Here is an 11,784-nt window from a genome sequence, read left to right as displayed (position 1 = left end):
TTGGAGAACAATATAGGCAATCGCATGACACATTTTGTTTATTTATAACCAACACTGCAGATATTAAGGTACCCATGCAAGCAGAAAAATGTGAATCAACAATAAGAGTAAGAAAAAATACACAGAGAATGAATTCAAAAAACTGTTTTTCATTATCATGCAAATACTGTATATAGCTTTCTATCACTGCTCTCTGCAAATGGCTCACCATGCTAATGTCTCTCTAACTATGTATGTATGCTATCAACTGTACTCACATTTTTTCCTTTTCTTCTCCTTTGCACCCTTCAATTTTGTTACTCATTATATATAAATATTTGTTTTCAAAATGTATAAATCTGTGTATAACTGTATACATGTAAAATTCTATACTTGTTTAATTGTATGTAATACAGAGCTTTTCTCCCCGGGCCTCCACTGAAAACGGGCCCCTTGGACCCAGTGGATCTCCCCAGTTATCAAACTGAAAATAAATAAAAATAAATAAATTAAATTTACATTTCACTACCAAGGGACAGTGCATTAAGGATACCCTTTCTGTCTAGGAGATGTTTATATGAACCATATTACCCAACATTCATGACATATTAAATAGGTGAATAGAAAATAGGTACTTGTTAATTGTCCTCAATGGCAAAAGAACCTTATACAAGCTAGGCTTATTTAATAAATATTTAACCTTAGCAGATCATAGTGCCATGCTCTAGGATCAATCTTTCAATCACCATCTGGCCATATAATGCAGTTAAACTTAATGGGATGCTGAAGTATAGCTTCGACTCACTGGGCACAAAGTGAGGGAGCTAATCTTGGATAGGGCACTAGTCCACTGAAGGACACATACTCAGTGACACACTGCACACAAACCTAAGACTAATTTAGACAATCGTCAGTTAAAAAGAGTAGCGAAAGACTCACTTGCATAAAGGGAAGACATGAAAATGCCCTGCAGATCACAACCCAATCAAGAATCGAACTGGAGAACAAAGTTCCATGAGGCTGAAATACTAACCAGTGTGCCACTGCCCCGACCTAGGATCTTTTAAAAAATTAAGGAACTTCTAATAATATAAACCCTTTAAAAGGTATCATGTTTGATGGTCACAGTTGTCAAATGTCAGAACATGGACTAAGTCATATATTCATTGGCAACTATTGCTGGCTCCATACCAAACAGGGGACTAACCCAGATTAAATTAGTGACCTAGATACTGGATTAGTTGAGTGGGAAAGAACGTTGTATTTTTAATGTCACTTCACTCATGCTGGGGTGAGGGAGCACATTACGTCCTACGACAGGACAGCTGTGTGGGAGAAGACCCAGAAGTACACCATATATGCAAACAGATCTGTGAGTCCAGTCAAGGAAGGGTTGCACTCCAAATGAACATCATATGTGCATGGAAGCATATATTCACCATAGGACTTAATGTGTTGGACAATGTATCCTGTAAGCTGGACGACAGATGGAGGGTGAAGAAACTTAAAATAATCTCCTGGCACCTGCCAACAGGATAAGATCAATGACTCTTGATTCTCATCTATCCTTTAGTGTCAGGAGAAGGAGGAATGAATGCAATCACCTGAGATCAAGGTGACATACTGGGAGAGAAATGGGTGCCAAAAATCACACACAAAAAGTCTTTGGTGGCAATCTACAGGTGTATGAAACCCTGTAAAGCAATACATCCTCCCTGACACATCTGGATTACAAGCATGGATAAGACAACTGCTGACACATAAGTCAGAATGAGCTTTGTGTTGACAGCAGTATGAGGTGAGAGTAACATTGTGCCAGTTCAAATGTATAGCATCGTAAGCCTAACACAATGCAGCATAGTTAGGTTAGAGCAGAGGATTATGGGTCTAAGCTGTCTCTCTGAACATAACGGATGCATGCAGGTAAGGGGGAAAGTTGGGTGTAAAGGATAAAGTAATCCCTAGCAATAGTATGATGCTGTACCTTGGTCAGTGGTATGATGCTGTACCTTGGTCAGTAGTGTGATGCTGTACCTTGGTCATTAGTGTGATGCTGTACCTTGGCCAGTAGTGTGATGCTGTACCTTGGTCAGTAGTGTGATGCTGTACCTTGGTCAGTAGTGTGATGCTGTACCTTGGTCAGTAGTGTAATTCTGTACCTTGGTCACTGGTACGATGCTGTACCTTGGTCAGTAGTATGATGCTGTACCTTGGTCAGTAGTGTGATACTGTACCTTGGTCAGTAGTGTGATGCTGTACCTTGGTCAGTAGTATGATGCTGTACCTTGGTCAGTAGTGTGATGATGTACTTTGGTCAGTAGTATGATACTGTACCTTGGTCAGTAGTATGATGCTGTACCTTGGTCAGTAGTGTGATGCTGTACCTTGGTCAGTAGTGTGATGCTGTACCTTGGTCAGTAGTGTGATACTGTACCTTGGTCAGTAGTATGATGCTGTACCTTGGTCAGTAGTGTGATGCTGTACCTTGGTCAGTAGTGTGATGCTGTACGTTGGTCAGTAGTATGATGCTGTACCTTGGTCAGTAGTGTGATGCTGTACCTTGGTCAGTAGTATGATGCTGTACCTTGGTCAGTAGTGTGATGCTGTACGTTGGTCAGTAGTATGATGCTGTACCTTGGTCAGTAGTGTGATGCTGTACGTTGGTCAGTAGTATGATGCTGTACCTTGGTCAGTAGTGTGATGCTGTACCTTGGTCAGTAGTGTGATGCTGTACCTTGGTCAGGGGTATGATGCTGTACCTTGGTCAGTAGTGTGATGCTGTACCTTGGTCAGTAGTGTGATGCTGTACCTTGGTCAGTAGTGTGATGCTGTACCTTGGTCAGTAGTGTGATGCTGTACCTTGGTCAGTAGTGTAATTCTGTACCTTGGTCACTGGTACGATGCTGTACCTTGGTCAGTAGTATGATGCTGTACCTTGGTCAGTAGTGTGATGCTGTACCTTGGTCAGTAGTGTGATGCTGTACCTTGGTCAGTAGTATGATGCTGTACCTTGGTCAGTAGTGTGATGATGTACTTTGGTCAGTAGTATGATGCTGTACCTTGGTCAGTAGTATGATGCTGTACCTTGGTCAGTAGTGTGATGCTGTACCTTGGTCAGTAGTGTGATGCTGTACCTTGGTCAGTAGTGTGATGCTGTACCTTGGTCAGTAGTATGATGCTGTACCTTGGTCAGTAGTGTGATGCTGTACCTTGGTCAGTAGTGTGATGCTGTACGTTGGTCAGTAGTATGATGCTGTACCTTGGTCAGTAGTGTGATGCTGTACGTTGGTCAGTAGTATGATGCTGTACCTTTGTCAGTAGTGTGATGCTGTACGTTGGTCAGTAGTATGATGCTGTACCTTGGTCAGTAGTGTGATGCTGTACGTTGGTTAGTAGTGTGATGCTGTACCTTGGTCAGTAGTGTGATGCTGTACCTTGGTTAGTAGTGTGATGCTGTACCTTGGTCAGTAGTGTGATGCTATACCTTGGTCAGTAGTGTGATGCTATACCTTGGTCAGTAGTGTGATGCTGTACCTTGGTCAGTAGTGTGATGCTGTACCTTGGTCAGTAGTGCGATGCTGTACCTTGGTCAGTAGTGTGATGCTGTACCTTGGTCAGTAGTGTGATGCTGTACCTTGGTCAGTAGTATGATGCTGTACCTTGGTCAGTAGTGTGATGATGTACCTTGGTCAGTAGTGTGATGCTGTACCTTGGTCAGTGGTATGATGCTGTACCTTGGTCAGTAGTATGATGCTGTACCTTGGTCAGTAGTGTGATGCTGTACCGTGGTCAGTAGTGTGATGCTGTACCTTGGTCAGTAGTGTGATGCTGTACCTTGGTCAGTAGTGTGATGCTGTACCTTGGTCATTAGTATGATGCTGTATGTTGGTCAGTAGTATGATGCTGTACTTTGGTCAGTAGTATGATGCTGTACCTTGGTCAGTGGTATGATGCTGTACGTTGGTCAGTAGTGTGATGCTGTACCTTGGTTAGTAGTATGATGCTGTACCTTGGTCAGTAGTGTGATGCTGTACGTTGGTCAGTAGTATGATGCTGTACCTTGGTCAGTAGTGTGATGCTGTACCTTGGTCAGTAGTGTGATGCTGTACGTTGGTCAGTAGTATGATGCTGTACCTTGGTCAGTGGTATAATGCTGTACCTTGGTCAGTAGTGTGATGCTGTACCTTGGTCAGTAGTGTGATGCTGTACCTTGGTTAGTAGTGTGATGCTGTACCTTGGTCAGTAGTGTGATGCTGTACGTTGGTCAGTAGTATGATGCTGTACCTTGGTCAGTGGTATAATGCTGTACCTTGGTTAGTAATGTGATACTGTACCTTGGTCAGTAGTGTGATGCTGTACCTTGGTCAGTAGTGTGATGCTGTACCTTGGTTAGTAATGTGATACTGTACCTTGGTCAGTAGTGTGATGCTGTACCTTGGTCAGTGGTATAATGCTGTACCTTGGTTAGTAATGTGATACTGTACCTTGGTCAGTAGTATGATGCTGTACCTTGGTCAGTAGTGTGATGCTGTACGTTGGTTAGTAGTGTGATACTGTACCTTGGTCAGGGGTATGATGCTGTACCTTGGTCAGTGGTATGATGCTGTACCTTGGTCAGTAGTGTGATGCTGTACGTTGGTTAGTAGTATGATGCTGTACCTTGGTCAGTAGTGTGATGCTGTACCTTGGTCAGTAGTGTGATACTGTGCCTTGGTCAGTAGTGTGATGATGTACTTTGGTCAGTAGTGTGATGCTGTACCTTGGTCAGGGGTATGATGCTGTACCTTGGTCAGTAGTGTGATGCTGTACCTTGGTCAGTAGTGTGATGCTGTACCTTGGTCATTAGTGTGATGCTGTACCTTGGTCAGTAGTGTGATGCTGTACCTTGGTCAGTAGTGTGATACTGTACCTTGGTCAGTAGTGTAATTTTGTACCTTGGTCAGTAGTGTGATGCTGTACTTTGGTCAGTAGTATGATGCTGTACCTTGGTCAGTAGTGTGATGCTGTACCTTGGTCAGTAGTATGATGCTGTACCTTGGTCAGTAGTGTGATGATGTACCTTGGTCAGTAGTGTGATGCTGTACCTTGGTCAGTAGTGTGATGCTGTACCGTGGTCAGTAGTGTGATGCTGTACCTTGGTCATTGGTATGATGCTGTACCTTGGTCAGTAGTGTGATGCTGTACCGTGGTCAGTAGTATGATGCTGTACCTTGGTCAGTAGTGTGATGCTGTACCTTGGTCAGTAGTATGATGCTATACCTTGGTCAGTAGTGTAATTCTGTACCTTGGTCACTGGTATGATGCTGTACCTTGGTCATTAGTATGATGCTGTACGTTGGTCAGTAGTATGATGCTGTACCTTGGTCAGTAGTGTGATGCTGTACCTTGGTCAGTAGTGTGATGCTGTACCGTGGTCAGTAGTGTGATGCTATACCTTGGTCAGTAGTGTGATGCTGTACCTTGGTCAGTAGTGTGATGCTGTACCTTGGTCAGTAGTGTGATGCTGTACCTTGGTCAGTAGTGTGATGCTATACCTTGGTCAGTAGTGTGATGCTGTACCTTGGTCAGTAGTGTGATGCTGTACCTTGGTTAGTAGTGTGATGCTGTACCTTGGTCAGTAGTGTGATGCTGTACCGTGGTCAGTAGTGTGATGCTATACCTTGGTCAGTAGTGTGATGCTGTACCTTGGTCAGTAGTGTGATGCTGTACCTTGGTCAGTAGTGTGATGCTGTACCTTGGTCAGTAGTGTAATTCTGTACCTTGGTCACTGGTATGATGCTGTACCTTGGTCAGTAGTGTGATGCTGTACCTTGGTCAGTGGTATGATGCTGTACCTTGGTCAGCAGTGTGATGCTGTACGTTGGTCAGTAGTATGATGCTGTACCTTGGTCAGTAGTGTGATGCTGTACGTTGGTCAGTAGTGTGATGCTGTACCTTGGTCAGTAGTGTGATGCTGTACGTTGGTCAGTAGTATGATGCTGTACCTTGGTCAGTAGTGTGATGCTGTACCTTGGTCAGTAGTGTGATGCTGTACCTTGGTCACTGGTATGATGCTGTACCTTGGTCAGTAGTGTGATGCTGTACCTTGGTCAGTGGTATGATGCTGTACCTTGGTCAGTAGTGTGATGCTGTACCTTGGTCAGTAGTATGATGCTGTACCTTGGTCAGTAGTGTGATGCTGTACCTTGGTCAGTAGTGTGATACTGTACCTTGGTCAGTAGTGTGATGATGTACTTTGGTCAGTAGTATGATGCTGTACCTTGGTCATTAGTGTGATGCTGTACCTTGGTCAGTAGTGTGATGCTGTACCTTGGTCATTAGTGTGATGCTGTACCTTGGTCAGTAGTGTGATACTGTACCTTGGTCAGTAGTGTAATTTTGTACCCTGGTCAGTAGTGTGATGCTGTACTTTGGTCAGTAGTATGATGCTGTACCTTGGTCAGTAGTGTGATGCTGTACCTTGGTCAGTAGTATGATGATGTACCTTGGTCAGTAGTGTGATGCTGTACCTTGGTCAGTAGTGTGATGCTGTACCGTGGTCAGTAGTGTGATGCTGTACCGTGGTCAGTGGTATGATGCTGTACCTTGGCCAGTAGTGTGATGCTGTACCTTGGTCATTGGTATGATGCTGTACCTTGGTCAGTAGTGTGATGCTGTACCGTGGTCAGTAGTATGATGCTGTACCTTGGTCAGTAGTGTGATGCTGTACCGTGGTCAGTAGTATGATGCTCTACCTTGGTCAGTAGTGTGATGCTGTACCTTGGTCAGTAGTATGATGCTATACCTTGGTCAGTAGTGTAATTCTGTACCTTGGTCACTGGTATGATGCTGTACCTTGGTCATTAGTATGATGCTGTACGTTGGTCAGTAGTATGATGCTGTACCTTGGTTAGTAGTGTGATGCTGTACCTTGGTCAGTAGTGTGATGCTGTACCTTGGTCAGTAGTGTGATGCTGTACCTTGGTCAGTAGTGTGATGCTGTACCGTGGTCAGTAGTGTGATGCTGTACCTTGGTTAGTAGTGTGATGCTGTACCTTGGTCAGTAGTGTGATGCTGTACCGTGGTCAGTAGTGTGATGCTATACCTTGGTCAGTAGTGTGATGCTGTACCTTGGTCAGTAGTGTGATGCTGTACCTTGGTCAGTAGTGTGATGCTGTACCTTGGTCAGTAGTGTGATGCTGTACCTTGGTCAGTAGTGTAATTCTGTACCTTGGTCACTGGTATGATGCTGTACCTTGGTCATTAGTATGATGCTGTACGTTGGTCAGTAGTGTGATGCTGTACCTTGGTCACTGGTATGATGCTGTACCTTGGTCAGTAGTGTGATGCTGTACCGTGGTCAGTAGTATGATGCTGTACCTTGGTCAGTAGTGTGATGCTGTACCTTGGTCAGTAGTATGATGCTATACCTTGGTCAGTAGTGTGATGCTGTACCTTGGTCAGTAGTGTAATTCTGTACCTTGGTCACTGGTATGATGCTGTACCTTGGTCATTAGTATGATGCTGTACGTTGGTCAGTAGTATGATGCTGTACCTTGGTTAGTAGTATGATGCTGATGTCTTTATTTAATATATGTTAGTTTAAGCATTTGTAGACAAAGGGTCATCCGTATGGAATTCTCTCATTGCTTAAGAGAAAGATGCATCCTTTTTACTGTCAAAAATGTTTGAAAGTAAACCTTTTTATTCAACCAACAATATGATTCAAAGACAGGCTGGCTTCAAGCATTAAGGCTGAGGCAAAATGGCTTATTAAAGTGATCGCATAAAACAGTGATTCAAAGACACATTAGCTGCAATAACTAGATGTCTGAATTAAACCGTCATGTTACTCTTTTCAAGAGTAACATAGGAACACTATCCAGTTAAATGACTTGTTTGTTCGCTCATTAGACAAAGGAAGGCTGAGGAAATAAAAACCATGACTACAAGAATAACAATTGCATCTCTGAGATAAAGACCTTAACCATTATGCCAACCCCCCCCCCCCCACAATTTGCATGTTTCTGAATCACTTGATCACTTGGTGATTACCAGAAGTACTAACAGGCCATTTTCTCCTGTCCTTGTGACAAACACTGCTGGTAGCTGATGCATTATGCTAGCAAAGGCACCTCACCATTCAACACCCCCAGCACAGACACATGGACACACCACAAACCTTTTATCTCTCCAAGATTTAAAACAACGTCCCTGACGTTGCCTCTTATTTCTCCTCATCCATAATAAATAACAAATTATTACAGCTGATCAATAAGGACAAACATTAAAGTTTTATTCTTTTAAATGTTCTGAAAGTAGTTTAAATTTAAATTATTTTACTGATATTTAACATTGTCCCTTGGTGTGTAGTGTCCCACTGCTCTTTAATCTAAGGGGAGCTGCGAGGTAGATGGTGTTCAGTGTCTCTTTAAATAATACATTCACTGCTCATTAGTCAATGGGGGAGTTGATAGGTATTCTCTCACACACACACACACACACACACACACACACACACACACACACACACACACACACACACACACACACACACACACATATACACACGCGCACACGCACACACACACACACACACACACACACACACACACACACACACACACACACACACACACACACACACACACACACACACACACACACACACACACACTTACTTCAAGACATTATCTCTCCCACACACAGACACTCACCACTATATCCAGCACACACACCCTCACCCAATCAGACTCACATGCATACTCACCCATTCACCACCCCCCCCAAAATATGCACACACACACCTACCCTACCCTACCTATCTACTTAACCACCCAGGCACACACACACACATACAGTCATACTCTCTTGACACCACTCATACGTTGCATGCACTCATACATGCAGACACACGTGTATGCATATGTATATCTATGGATCTAGTCTGAAAGTTCAAACTTCATATAATCGAAATCAAGTTTCATGAGACGGAAATCGTGAAAGCTTAAATACCTGAATGGTGAAATTTTCCCAGGTTAAGTAAACACTTGCGCAATATGCCCTTTTCTCCACTGTAGAGTGATCCCGGCGTTGGTATATATATATATATATATATATATATATATATATATATATATATATATATATATATATATATATATAGTTAGGAGGATATGGGGGTGAGGGGGATGTACCCCCCACCTGGGTGGGTTTCACTTCACCCTCTGAATATTTAAGCTTTCACTATTTTTATTTTATGAAAATGGATTTCGATCATATGACATTTGACCTTTCAAAGTAAATCCACAATATATCTGTCTATATCTATATCTATATCTATCTATCTATCTATCTATCTATCTATCTATCTATCTATATATACAGATATCCACATACACATCTCCTATCTGCTAAATCCTAGTCACTTACCTCTAATGTGATCTCATCCATTGAAAGTTATGGATAAACATCAGCTTTTGGCAGACTTAATTGCAGAATTAATTGCAATTGCTGGTGGTAAGGATTAACACAGCTGGGTGGTCCTATGAATTGCTCATCTGTGTAAAGCACTTACAACAGGCATTTCCAGGAGAAGAGCACATGCCTAGTTACCATATGACTCATTAGCACTTGCGGTAGGCCAAAGAAACAACCCACAGAAGTGCTATACCTCTTCAAGATAAGTACCATGGTAGGCTGTCTAAGTAATGGAAATAGTTACAACCAGTGGTCCAGGTCTTTCATCTTACCCAAAAAATCCTTTGCTAACTGTTATAGTTAGCTTTCATTGTCTTATTTGTATGAACATATTCATTTAATGGTTTTGTTACTGTATAATTTGACTTGAAGATTTTTAAGCATTCCAAGAAATATTTTTGTCTTTTCTTGGATCATCCAGAAATGAGGCCGTACACATTTTGTGGTTCTGACTATGCAGCTATAGGACTGACATACTAAGAATGTAAACTTGCATCAGTATGGAGTGCTCCATCATAAGTGATCACTAGATCATTTTATCAGAAGCCTTAGACAGAGGTCGTCCCACTAGCAGAGGACACATTTGAGGAGTGGAAGAACTATGGCAATGAAATAATGTAAGAGGACATTCGGTTTTCTTTGACTTAGGGTATTAGTACCCCGCATTTTGGCTTTTTTTTAATGAGCTTGTTATCCTGGCTCTTTATCATGCATGTCCCCCCTTGCATCTGAAGCTGTTAACTAGAGCTAATATTTCAATGCCTGGAACAGAGCTCCAGTCTGCTTTTTTCACTAGTTGAACTCACTAGTCATGTTACTCTTTTCAAGAGTAACACAGGAACGCTATCCAGTTAAGTGACTTGTTTGGTCACTCATTAGACAAAGGAAGGCTGAGGAAATCAAACCCATGACTACAAGAATAACAGTAGATAAGTGCTGGTACATCATCCTACTACAGCCACAACTCAGCCAATATCCCCTATCAATTCTCCTTTTGGAGACCCCCCCCATGTCCCTATGTCTCCAACCTCCATCAGGGATCAGCCACAAGACATACACAAATATGCATCTTCCAACTCCTCCTAGATGGGCACTCCTACCCTTCCTTGCCCAAATCTCAAACACCCAATTCGCTAATTGAACATTGAGTCACCTGGCCAACAGTAATGACTTAATTCCTCTATGCAACAATGCTGATGGGTAGGAGGTTCAAAATTTCTTTGATCCAGGATTATGTTTTATTAAAGCATCAATGCAAAAGAGCGATTTTATGGACGCTACAGTTACAATGCATGGGGGGGTGAAAACTGGTTAATCCTTCCAGTCATTCTGGAATCATAACATGATAAGGAATTTTGATTTTGAGGGACAAGGAGCATGGGAAGGAGATGACGAACAATCTCCTAGTTTATTGTACTTCCCATTGCTGAAGTGGTCCAAATTCTGGCAGGTTTGGCTGCACTATCAATAAAACACTGTATCATGGTCTCCTGGATGATGGGGTGTGGTCGGCTAGCTTCAAGCAGACCTTCTCAGTGACTAGTATTTCAGCTAAATGTTTACTAAAGGATAACTGGAAGATGAGAGAGATAGTTTCTCTTCATCAAATGAAGAGGTACTTTTCATATGGAGATATTTTCTGATGGAAGTGAAATGCATTTGGTGGAAATGCTAGAGACACCTGACACTGTTGACATTACAAGGCCTCCTCCTGGGTTGGTGACCTTATTACTGGAGACAGTTTTGTTGCAAACACCATCCCTACAGATCAGTTTGCAGCTACAGTAGATTTAAAAGAGATCAAAGCAGATCCAGGTCAATTATTTTCTGCATCCAGTCATTGGTACCCAGTATCCCATATATTATATTTCTTTGGGACTGATTTCTTAATCTGAATCGTACAAAGACTGTGAAGGACTGGTTTTATTTTTGAAGTCATTATGTGTGGGTATAATCAGGTTCTGACAATTTAGTATTATTCGTGAAGTCCTTCTAGAGTTGTGTGTTAATTTAATTCTTTAGTATGCGGTAAAGGGACTACAGGGTGTCAAGATTAGATGTTATTTTTTGTCATCATTATGTTTGGTACAGATTTCCCTAACAACACTAATGTAAATCCTGTTGTTTTTTTTTTTTTTGATTTGTGCAAATCTGATCTTTTTTTTTTTTTTTTTTGTTTCCATCAAAGTACATTCATGTGCAATCCTTATGCCTGGTGCACCTTTACTCCACCAGTGGTTAGCCCTAGCTCTTTCAGCTCTTGTCCTGTACTGACATCCAGCCATTGTCCAATGTTCTCCCTTGTTTGGTATTGATGCAGTAGTGCCGCAACACCTCCTTCAGTTC

The sequence above is a fragment of the Protopterus annectens genome, chromosome 3.part0, assembly GCF_019279795.1.
Source record: "Protopterus annectens isolate FY-2018-M chromosome 3.part0, PAN1.0, whole genome shotgun sequence".
Classification (NCBI taxonomy): Eukaryota; Metazoa; Chordata; order Ceratodontiformes; family Protopteridae; genus Protopterus; species Protopterus annectens.
This window is presented reverse-complemented; position numbering follows the sequence as displayed.